Source organism: Neofelis nebulosa, chromosome 10 (assembly GCF_028018385.1).
Source record: "Neofelis nebulosa isolate mNeoNeb1 chromosome 10, mNeoNeb1.pri, whole genome shotgun sequence".
In the NCBI taxonomy this organism is placed as follows: domain Eukaryota; kingdom Metazoa; phylum Chordata; class Mammalia; order Carnivora; family Felidae; genus Neofelis; species Neofelis nebulosa.
Window position 1 is genome coordinate 97,506,583 of NC_080791.1, and position 12,229 is coordinate 97,518,811.

A 12,229-nucleotide genomic window follows, 5' to 3' on the forward strand; every position below is an offset into this window, starting at 1 on the left:
CCACAAGGGACACACACGGAGACCCCCAAGACGTGCCTACGCATGCACACACGTAGGTCGGCAAGAACCCCACGCTTCTGGCCAAGACTCTACGAATCAGCAGGACAGGTGACTGCAGCCCAGCGAACGGCAGGGTCATTACATGGTGGCATTGGTCACTGCACCCCCCAGTCCCATGGGGTGACACAATGGGCCCAGACGGTGACCGTGCAGGCGGTGGGGTACCCAGCGCGAGAAGAACTCAGGGCTAAGGGCCCAGCACCTTCACACACACCCACACCCACACACACACACATCTTACTTGTCTGAAACTGGGGTGCTGGCCTGGGCCACCAGCAGTTCAGACGGGTGCTCTCCAAACTTACACGCGTGTGCCCATCACCTGGGGCTGTCTCTGATGCAGGAGGTCTGGGGTGGAGCGTGGGACTCTGCCTTTCTTCTTCTTTTAATGTTTACTTATTTATTTTGGGGAGTGGGAGGGGCAGAGAGAGGGGAGGCAGAATCCCAGGCAGGCTCCGTGCTGTCAGAGCAGAGCCGGACTCAGGGCTCAAACTCACGAACCGCGAGATCACGACCTGAGCTGAAATCAAGAGCTGAACCGACTGAGCCGCCCCGGGCGCCCTGGGACTCTGCATTTGTAATAAGCGCCGGGTGATGCCCTTACCGTTGGTCTGAAGACCACACATTGAGAAGTAAGGATTTAGGTGACTTTTGAGGTTTCTTTTAATTTTGAGATTTGGGGCAAGACCGGGAGAATAGAATAAAGAGCCAGTGAGAGGGGCAGGGGCAGGAAGGAGCAGCGAGGGGGGAGGAAGAGAAGACTGCTGAGGAAATAAAGGCAGGGTGCCAGGCTTACAGGGCCCTCCCACCCATATTCCCCCAGCGACTCCCTCCACAGACCTTCCCCTCCGGTCTCACCGTGCACTGGGACCCCTTTCCTTGGAGCCAGAACACCACGTGTTGTTTCCTCGGGGTCCTACCTCCCTAAATGGAGCCTCCAGCCCCGCAGGCGGGAGAAGTGTGGGTTTGAGAATACACAGGACACCCTGGACAGGGGCCGGAGAAGGGAGGGCTGGGTGAGGGGCTGCCCGGCATAGACCCGTGGCAGTGGGCTCTTATCTCCCACCACCGTCCTCCTGGAGGCTTTGAGCAGGTCAGTCCCACCTGGGCCTGACTTTTCGAGCCAGGAAAGGAGGGCCTTGGACCCAGTGGTCTGGGTGCAGGCTTTCAGCTTCCACGGCCTGCTGGAGGCAGTGGGATGGGAGAGCTCACTTTCTCCAGCCCTACTCCTTAAAAGCCACAGGGGCCCTGGGTGCCAATGGCTTAAACTCCCCGCCTTCCTCATTAGCATCACGGGGGGGGGCGCAAGTCCCCTACCAGGGGACAGCAGGTGGTGGAGGGGAGCCCTTTCTGCCCATCCCCCTCCATCAGCAGAGGCCTCCCCTTCTGCACCGTTTTTTGCTGGTTGCTCCCTGCCCGGGAGGTGGCAGGACAGCCTGCTGGTTATTTTTTAAACCATCAATACCAACACACCTTTTAAAACTTTTTGTTAGATAAAAGAGTATAAGAAACTTCCGTGTACCTGTCATGCAGCCTCAACAATCAATAACTCATAGGCGTTACTAGTCTGTTTTTTTTAATGTTTAGTTTTTTATTTAGAGAGAGAGGGCAAGGAGGAGTACAGAGAGCGGGAGAGAGAGAATCCCAAGTAGGCTCCATGCTGTCAGCGCAGGGCCCGACGCGGGGCTCAAACTCATGAACTGCGAGACTATGACCTGAGCCAAAATCAAGAGTTGGATGCTTAACAGACTGAGCCATCCAGGTGCCTCTGCTAATCTATTTTTTAAATCCAAAGTGCACGAATCCGGTGTAAAACTCTGTTGGAAGTAAGACCCTTTCCTCCTCTCGCCCTCTGGCCCGGGAGCAGAGGCAACCACAGATTAAGAATATTCTCTGCATCCGAGGGCCCATGTAAATGTGTGTGTCCTTTTTATTTATTAAAACAGGGCCTGTTTATTTTATATAAAACTTACACGGCTTACTCGCTTCGTGTCAGTTGCCATTCTAAGTATATTACAAATATGAACTCATTTAATCCTGACAGCCTTACCAGGTAGGTGCCCCCAAGCACAGAGAGGTTAAGGAACCGCCCCAACATCACACAGTGCTAAGTGAAGCAGCTGGGAGTCGAATCTAGGCAGCCGAGGACCAGAATCTGTGCTCTTATCCACCATTTTCTGCGGCCTCTCAACTTAGGCTGTCTTGCCCTGGGTTTTGTTTTCACCACCGATTCTGTAACCCATTCAACAAACGTTTGTCGTGTGCTCACTTTGCACCAGGCACGGTTCCCCTTGCGGGGGATACAGCACTAAACGGAAGGTCAACATCTCTCTGCCCTCCTGGAGTTTACATTCTGGCTGGGGGGACAGAGAACAAATAATATAAATGGGCACCACGTCGATTTGGTGGTGAGTCATGCTCAGGGCGAAAATCCAACAGGGGAGGAGGGGTAGGACTGGTCAGGAGCCGGCAACTTTACGTAGGTGGCAGAGAATGGGACACTGAGTAGAGAAAGGCCCCGATGGGAGTGAGGGAGCCCCGCGGGTCTCTGGAGGGGGAGCATTCCAGGCAGAGGGAACAGCCGGTGCAAAAGGCAAGACAGGAGCATGGGGTGCTGCAGGCCGAGCGAGGCAGCCCTCTGGCTGGGGTGGGAGGGAGGGGGCACCCCGTAGGCGCGAAGGGCGCAGAGGGCAACGGCGTCTTGTCTGGAGAGCTTTGCTGTTTGCCGCGTGTGACACGGGGCTCCGCCGAGGGTTTGATCTGACAGGTTGTAACAGGCTCACCCGGCTGGCCGCGGGCTGGAGGATGGACAGCAGGTCAGAGTGGAAGCCGGGAGACAGTCGGGCTGCCCCTGCAGCCCTTCAGGCCGGAGGGAGACGTGGCCCCGACCACGGTGGTGGCCACGGTGGGAGCCGGACGGTTGTCCCATCACCTCCTGCCCTGAAACAGCCGCCCGTGGTCCCTGTCATTTATTCAACCAGCCTCCAGACAACTCGTTGGTTATTTCCAGTCTTTTGCTGTTCTAGACTGCGCTGCAGTGAATACTCTCACACGTGTATCTCAGGGAAATTCCCGGAAGTGAAATCGCAGGACAGAAGGTCATGTGCATGTTTTTTAAAGGTTCCCGGCATATACTGCCCTTCACAGATACACCAGCAGTGCGTGGGAGAGAGTGCTCAGGTGATAGCTGCCGGCCGTGGGCTTGGGGGACCGGGGTGCCAGCGGGGAGATGTCGTGGGTGCTCCTCATTTGCCCCTTGGGAGGCCAAGGCGCCAAGGCAGAGTCTTTTTCAAGTTTATTTATTTATTTTGAGAGAGAGAGAGAGAGAGAGAGAGAGAGAGCGAGCACGGGGTGGGACAGAGAGAGAGGGAGACAGAGAATCCCAAGCAGGCTCTGGCTGTCAGCGCTGAGCACGACGCCGGGGGCTCCCAACTGTGAGATGGTGACCTGAGCCGAAATCAAGGGCTTACCTGAGCGAGCCACCCAGGCACCCCGAAGCAACGTCTTTACAGAGGCACAGCCAGAATAGGGAGGCAGGTGCCTCGTTGGACAAGTACCAGGGGGGATGGTGACAGCTGCACGGAATAGAGACCCGCCCTAGGGGGCTCGGGTAACAAAGAGGCATAACAGGGGGTGCAGAAGTAGGCCGATTGCAGGAGCAGTTGATTCCCTTGTCCGCTGAGGTCTCCGTCCCTGAGATGTTTTCCAACACCAGCCCGTTCTTTGGTTCTCTAACACCAGCTAGCTGTCCAACGGCTCAATTCAGTTCTAAAGCCACCCAGAGTTAGCCCTAGTCCCCACAGATTGAAGACTCAGTCCCACGAGACCGTCCCCACTTCAGGGGGGCCTGGGGGGGCTCCGTCAGTGAAGCGTCTGATTCTTCATTTCAGCTCAGGTCCCTGAGTTCAAGCCCCGCATCTGGCTCCGTGCTGTCTGCTTGGGATTCTCTGTCTCCCTCTCTCTCTGCTGGAGACGAGCTGCAGGTCCTGGGGCACCCGTGTTCCTTCTCCTCAGCTTCTATAATTTGGTAGAATGACTCACAGGGTTGAGGAAAGTGCTTTACTTACAGTCACCGGTTTATTATAAAGGATACAACTCAGGAATAGCCAGATGGAAGAGACCTCGCACAGGGTTAAGTACGTGGGAAGGAGCGTGGAGCCTCTGTGACGTCTCCAGGTATGCTGGCCTCCCGGCATCTCACGTGCTCGCCGACCAGGAAGCCCTCTGAATCTCGTTCGAGAATTGTTGAGGCCACTTCCTGAGTGAGAGAACATATTTGCAGATCGTGTATCTGGTAAGGGATTAATATCCGAAAGATGCAAAGAACTCATGCCATTCAATAGCAAAAAACCCAAACAATCCTATTAAAAGGTGGGCAGAGGATGTGAACAGACATTCCTCCCGCAGCGACACACAGGTGAACGTGGATGCAAAAACTCTCAGCGGGATACTAGCCAACCGGATCCAACGAGACATTAAAAGGATTATTCACCACGATCGAGTGGGATTTGTATCTGGGATGCAAGGCTGGTTCAATATCCACAAGTCAATCCGTGTGATACATCACATTAATAGAACGGCTATCATCAGAAGGGCAACAGGTAGCAAGTGATGGCCAGGATGCGGAGAAAAGGGAACCCGTGCACTGCTCTGGGGCTGTAAGTTGGTGCTGCCACTGTGGAAGATGATATGAAGGTTCCTCAAAAAACTAAAAGTAGAAACACCATATATGATCCCACATTTCCACTTCTGGGCATTTATCCAAAGAACGAAAACGCAGTTGTGAAAAGATCCCTGCACTCCCATGTTTATGACAGCCAGGGCACGGAAACCACGGAAGTGTCCACGGACAGGTGATTGGGGAAAGAAGATGTGATATAGATACACGATGGAATACCATGTATCCGTATAAAAGAATGAACTCTTGCCGTTTGTGACAGCATAGGTGGACCTCGAGAGCATCGTGCTAAGTCACGTAAGTCAGACGCAGACAAATACTGTACGGTCTCCCTTCTCCATGGAGTCGAAACCAAAGCAGACCAAGCTCAGAGACACGGAGAACAGATCGGTGGTTGCCAGCAGGGTGGGGGAGGGGGGAGGCGAAAAGGATGAAGGGAGACAGAAGAGACAAACTCGTAGGGGTAAAAGAGACAAGTGCTGGGGGTGAAATGCCCAGCGAGGTGGCCACAGTTACGAATACTGTATTGCATGTTTGAAAGGTGCCGAGGAGGTAGATCTTAAGTGTTTCCATCACAAGAAAAAGGCATATTCTGTAACTACGATGAATGCTACCTGCACCTGCTGTGGCGATCATTTCGCAGTGTAGACAAATATCAAGTCATTACCTTGCAGACCCAACACTAATGTAGTGTTGTGAGTCAACTATGCCTCAATTTAAAAACCTAAGAATCTTTGTAGATCTCAATCTCCAGCCCCCCTGCCCTCCCAGGAGGTCAGTGGGTGGGGGCTGGAGGTTCTGACTTTCTAAACACTGGGTCTCCGGGACCCTCCCCACTTTGAGGCTATGTAGGGACCCCACCGGAAGTGACCTATGAGCAAAAACTCAGGTGTGCTAGAAAGGGGCTCCTTATGAATAACAAAAGACGCTTCTATTACTTGGGAAGTTCCAAGGGTTTCAGGTGTTCTTTGCCAGGAACTGGGGACAAAGAACAGATATATTACTTATTATACCACACCTTCCCTCTGCTCTGCCTACCAGCTTCCTTCTAAAGGGTGCTTCCGGAGGAAGGTGGCTGCTTTCTGCAGCAATGGCTGCATCCTTTCTTATTCAAGTCCTGAGATCAAAGTCCTTTCCTTCCTTTGATGGGCCTGAGTTGGGCAGGTGTCTGACCTTGACCTCCTCGGGAGGGGAATGTCAGGTGCTGATGAAAGGCCAGGTCCATGATCCAGTAATTGGGGAGGGGGGTGGTATTGCCATAATCGGCTTAGATTCATCTGAGCCCATACCTGGAGCTGACGGTAGGCTCAGCTTCTGAATCTTATAGGTCCTGGGGGGGGAGGTGTCGCACCTGAACGTTGTTCGGTTCTATTAGTGGGGAGGAAAGGGGGAAGGGGATCCAGGTACCATCTGTGTCCCCTGTCAGAAGCAAACACATAAAAAAGGTGTCACTCTTGGGAACACCTGGGTGGCCCCGTCGGTTTAGTGTCTGACTTTGGCTCAAGTCACGATCTCACGGCTCGTGAGTTCAAGCCCTGCGTCGGGCTCTGTGCTGACAGCTCGGAGCCTGGAGCCTGCTTCGAATTCTGTGTCTCCCTCTCTGTCCCTCCCCCGCTCATGCTCTGTCTCTCTCTGTCTCTCTCTTTCTCAAAAAATAAACATAAAACTTTTTTTTTTTCAAAAAAAGGTGCCACTCTTGACCGCCTTCCCCACTTGACTCAAGAAACTTTACAGTGCTTCTCCCAACCTACTTCTTTTTACGTTTTATTTTGAGAGAGAGAGAGCACACACGTGCAAGCTAATGAGTGGGGGAGGGGCAGAGAGAGAGAGAGAGAGAGAGAGAGAGAGAGAGAGAGAGAATCCCAAGCAAGCTCTCGCCTCTTTGCTGTCTGTGCTGAGCCCAGCTGGGGGCTTGACCCCAGGATCCGAGAGACCGTGACCTGAGCAGAAACCAAGAGTCAGATGCCTAACCAACTGAGCCACCCAGGCGCCCCTCTCCCAACCTCTTTTTATCAAAATCTTATCAATGGTGGAGTCAACCTGTTACCTTTAAAAGGTTCAGCAGGAGGGACCTCCTGGGGAGAATGTGTTCACCTGCCCCCCAGCCAGCTGCACCGTTGATGCTCCCCCAGAAACCGCTCTGCAGACAAAGCCTGGAACTCAATCGGGAGCCTCACTGGCTGGACCCCAGTTCCTCCAGCTGCAAAATCACAGGCTGGACTGGGTTAGTTTCCCCCATGGAAGTTCTTTGCTCTTCCTCTTCAGCGCCAACTTAAAAAATAGAGCGTTACCAACATAGTCTAAGCCTCTTCCTTATCCCTTTCCAGTTATGCCCAAAGATTATCCCTGATGCTTCTTCTTTTTTTAATGTTTATTTTTGAGTGAGAGCAGGGGAGGGGCAGGGAGAGAGGGAGACACAGAATCCGCACCAGGCTCCAGGCTCGGAGCTGTCAGCACAGAGCCCCACACAGGGCTTGAACTCATGAACCCCGAGATAATGACCTGAGCCGAAGTCGAACGCTTAACCGACTGAGCCACCCAGGCGCCCGTGCCACTAACGGGCTTCTAACACTGTAGTTTTGCCTGCTTTTTAAACTTCATATAAATGAAATTATACAGTATGTACCCTTTGGGGCTCGTTTCTTTCCTCGGCCTTGTGACTACATACTATACCGTGTAGTTGTGGTTTGTTTATTCTCATTTCTACATAGTAATCTACCCGCTGAGCTATTTTGTAAACATAAAAAGTTTAATGAATGTTGTACGGTTCTCTGTAATCAGCAGGACAAATGAGTGAGCACGCCAGATTTCTCTGCTTTTGCTTGGGATGATAGCAGCTAACCAGTTTACCCTGGTTAATCCTGGTTATCGCACACCGGTGTATATGGGAAAAACTAGGAAAATGAACGAGTCATTACACAGCGCGTGCAGGCTTTTCGGCAGATAAAATCTTCCGAAATGGGACTCGTAGAGAAAAAGAAAAATAGAAGTCTTCATGATCGAAATATCAGGGCCCTTACTGGCCAGTCAGTCGATTTGCATTCATTCATGAAATATACAGCCAGTGCCACTTATATGCCTCGTATTCAGTCTCTAATTTTGAATCCTCCTTCCTCCCGACCAATTGGTTGGGTCTCAGCATCTGGTGATGAAGTCGATGAGAATGGCAAAATCTTAGACATTATTATCTTTGCTAGCAGTTCGTAAATTTAATGAGTATAAAGAGTATAAATGAGCTTTAAAGAGTTAAGTGACTTTTTTTTTTTAAGTTTTTAAATTTATTTGGAGAGAGGGAGACAGAGAGTGCATATACCTGTGAGCAAGAGTGGGGAAGGGGCAGGGAGAGAGGGAGAGAGAGTCCCAGCCTGCTCAGTGTAGAGCCCGACTCCGGGCTTCATCTCACGAATCATGAGACCGTGACCTGAGCTGAAATCCAGAGTTAGAAGCTTAACACCCTGACCCACCCAGGTGCTCTGAGACTTTCTTTTTTCTCATAAGCGAAAGGAAGAAAAGAGAAACACTTTCCCTTTAACACTGCTTCAACTAACCACATGGGATCCGCCAGAATATATTCTCCTAGACCTGTGTGTGCAAATCCATGTTTCTTTTTTTTATATATGTATTTTAATGTTTTTTTATTTTTGAGAGAGAGAGAGAGAACGAGCCGGGGAGGGGCAGAGAGAGAGGGGGACAGAGGATCCAAAGCAGGCTCTGCGCTGACAGCAGAGAGCCCGATGTGGGGCTCAAATTCATGAACTGTGAGATCATGACCTGAGCCAAAGTCGGACGCTTAACCGAGTCACCCAGGTGTCCCAATCCATATATATTTCTAAAATGGAATTATTTTATATCTATCTTTCCACAACTTATTTTTTTTAATTTTTTACTGTTTATATATATTTTTTAAATTTTTTTTTTAATGTTTATTTACCCTTGAGATAGAGAGAGAGACAGAGCATGAACGGGGGAGGGCCAGAGAGAGGGAGACACAGAATCCGGAACAGGCTCCCGGCTCTGAGCTGTCAGCACAGAACCCGACACGGGGCTCGAACTCATGGACCGCGAGATCACGACCCGAGCCGAAGTCGGACGCCCAACCGACCGAGTCACCCAGGCGCCCCCGTTTATATATTTTTGAGAGACAGAGTGTGTGGGGGGGAGGGGCAGAGAGAGGGAGACAGAATCCAAAGCAGGCTTCCAGGCTCTGAGCTGTCAGCACAGAGCCCGATGCGGGACTCGAACCCATGAACCGGGAGATCACAACCTGAGTTGAAGTTGGACGCCTAACCGACTAAGCCACCCAGGCGTCCCAACAACCTTCATCTTTAAAAATAGATTTTCTTTTCTGGAGAAGTTCTAGATTCGCAATAAAACTGAGGGGAATGTGCGGAGAGCTTTCATATTCTCCCTGTCTCCGCACACCCGCCATCTCCCGGACTCCGGGAGTGCTACATTTGTTGCAACCGATGAACTTGCCCTGACACGTCATCATCAGCCGAAGTCCGTGGTTTACATTCAGGCTTCCTGTTGGTGTTGTACGTTCTAGGGGTTTGGACAGAGGTACAATGACATGTATCCACCATTACAGTTGTCCCACAGAGTAGTTTCACTGCCCTACAAATCCTCTGTACTCTGCCTGTTCATCCGTCCCTCCTGCTAACTCCTGGAAACCACTGACCTTCTTACTGCCTACATAGTTTTGCCTTTTCCGGAATGTCATATAGTGGGAATCACACAGCAGGGGGCCTTTCCAATTATCTTCTTTCACTTAGTAGCTTTCATTTTTCACTAACAGTGTGTTGAGCATGTGTTTCCATGTCAATAAATATTCTTCGGAAGTGCGTTGTTAGTTGCTGTCTAATATTTCACCGTGTGCTACATATTAACTTCTCTCCTATTTTCAAGGTTTACTTTTATTCTTCGGTGGTTTTTGTCTGTTTTGTTTTTGTGTGGTTCTTTTTTTTTTTTTTTTTTTTGCTACTAAAAATGGTGTTGCAGAGGACAACCTTATGGGTAAATCTCTGAACACAACCTAATGATGCCCTTAGGAGAAATTCCTAGGTTTGGGGTTGCTCCTACAAAGGTTTTCTCATTTCAGGTCTTTTGATATGTGTTGCCAAGTTGCCCTCCCAAAAGGTCATACCAATTTATATTCCAACCAGGAGGGTGTGTAGGGTATATCCCCCACGCTCTCGCCAACCTGGAATAGGATAGAGATTTTTAATGTTCGCCAACCTAACAGAGGAAAAATGGTGTTTGTTTTCATTTATATTTATTTGGGTATGAAAGTGTTGTGGCTTTTTAATAAAGCATATCGGCCATTTGTCTTTCTTCTTTTGCAAATTGCTTTTTTAATGCTATTTCCCATTTTTCTACTGGGATGAGCATCTTTATACTATAGACTTATTAAACGTGTTTCTCTCCTGGGGCGCCTGGGTGGCTCAGTCGTTTAAGCGGCCGACTTCGGCTCAGGTCACGATATCGCGGTCTGTGAGTTCGAGCCCCGCGTCGGGCTCTGTGCTGACAGCTCAGAGCCTGGAGCCTGTTTCAGATTCTGTGTCTCCCTCTCTCTCTGCCCCTCCCCTGTTCATGCTCTGTCTCTCTCTGTCTCAAAAATAAATAAACGTTAAAAAAAAAATTAAAAAAAAAATAAACGTGTTTCTCTCTTAAGGGTCGTAACTGCTTGTAAAGCCCCCTTTTTTAACGTCAAAAAATTTTTTCATCGACGTGCCCCCCTGATGTCTGCTATACTTTTAAAATACTAAATAAATGAATGATAATAAGAACTAATTATTTATAGAGTGCTTATTGTATGCCAGATACTATGCTATGTAAAACGGCCCTAGGAGATGGGTCCTGACATCAGTCCCATTGGACAGGGAAAGGAAGGTAGGAGTGGTTAATTTCTCCAAGGTCACATAGCTTGTAAGTGGCTGTGCTGGAATCAGTTGGTGAACAAAACACATGGTGACATTCGGCTTCTCCGAATTCAATAACATTTTAATATAAACTTATCATTTGTTCATCGTAAAAGTATGTATATACATTTACAAATCTGTCTCACGTGCAAGTTCAAGGCGTATCATTTATTCTCTCTATAGGCAGTGCTTGCTGGGCATTTAATTCAACAACTCCCTTAAGAATTCCATGCTCTCCCCCCACTGCCCGCGTGATTTAATGTTAAGAACCATGTTGGACCTTTTGTTTCTCGAGAAAGGGAAACTGAGTCTCGGGGCAAGGCAGGAACTTGCTCAAGGTCACCTAAAACGTTTATGGCACAGCCAGGACTGAAGCTCAGAGCCGGGGGGACCCGGCCCAGGTCACCGCATGACTGGGGCCAGCCCTCTAATGGCCTGTCCCTTTGCAGACCTGTCAGATGCTCGTGGTTCCAGCCTCTAGGGAAACCAAGTGGGCACAGATTCCCAGTCCTCAGGCCACGCTGGCTGCCGGGCATTCCAGGACCCTGGCACGCTGCCAAGGGTGAAAACAGAGCTGCTGCCTCCTGAGTTGCATTCTGCCCCCTCCTCTTGGGTTTGCATCTCATTGCTGGGTTCGCAACATGCCTAATCTCTGCGTGTGCAGACTCAGAGGAGCCAGCTGAGAGGGACCACTGCCAGCAGCGTGGAGTCCTCCGTGAGGCCTGCTGACCACCCCTCCCCCAAGCCCCTCACTGGGCAAACGGGTCCACAGCAGACCTCGGAAACAGTTGCTGGACCTTCAACCGGTTGCAGGCTTTACAGCGCCCGCTGAGATGGGCCCAGTGAAGGACACCAACCTGTGGTGTTCTCTCTCTCTTCCCAAATGGACGGCCTGCCGCGCGCCACCCTCTCCCTCCCCCACCCCACCCCCACGGCCTCCGCTCCAGACACAGAAGGGACTTGTAATGCACCTCAGTCATGCAAGTGAGGCTCGGTTCCGGTCCACCAGGCGGCTGGACTCCTCTAAGAATGGAAAGAACGGAATCGTGCACTGAATAAATCAGTGTCAAATAGCGAGAGCTCTGTAACCCATCACGTTTCCCTTTTTGCCGTAGCTGCCAGGAGGCTCAGAACCGAATGTGCAGCTGGATCGCTGGCCATCTTATGATTGATTCTTGGTAGAACTGGCATCAGTCGTTCTCCATGAAATCTCTGTCCTGTTTGAGTATGTGTTTGTGTGATAAATCATCACGATTCTTTTCCCTGATGAAGGTGGGATGTAAATGAAAAGTAAGACTTCCCAGGAAAGGGCTAGAAGACCTCTCTTCTGGAGAGACAAATGAATGTTTTCCTCAGAGGGGATCGTTTTCCATTCAAGATGCAGAAAAATGTCTGCATGTCTCTTCCTCCCCACCCCCATGCCTGCTTTCCTCTCTTCTCTCCCTCTTCCCCTCCATCCTTGATTCTCTTACTGTTGCCTTTTCCCTCCTTCCCCTCCCCCTTTCTGGCCTGTCTTCCCCCCATCCCCCCTCTCTCTTCTTCCTGCTCACCCTTTGCCTCTGGGTGGCCAGTT

General features: G+C 50.5%; 1 protein-coding gene across 6 annotated transcripts in view; it reads left to right on the plus strand.

Moving 5' to 3' along the window:
- The window catches only part of PRDM11 (PR/SET domain 11), a 90,429-nt gene that overhangs the window by 19,826 nt on the left and 58,374 nt on the right, over positions 1-12,229 (plus strand). Inside the window, exon 1 of one of the 6 annotated variants that reach the window (XM_058688741.1) lies at positions 3,986-5,035. The exons of the other annotated variants lie outside the window; for them this stretch is intronic. The gene's annotated coding sequence lies outside the window, so the exon portion shown is untranslated. Of the gene's footprint in view, positions 1-3,985; positions 5,036-12,229 lie in introns of those variants that run through there. 6 annotated transcript variants of the gene reach the window in all.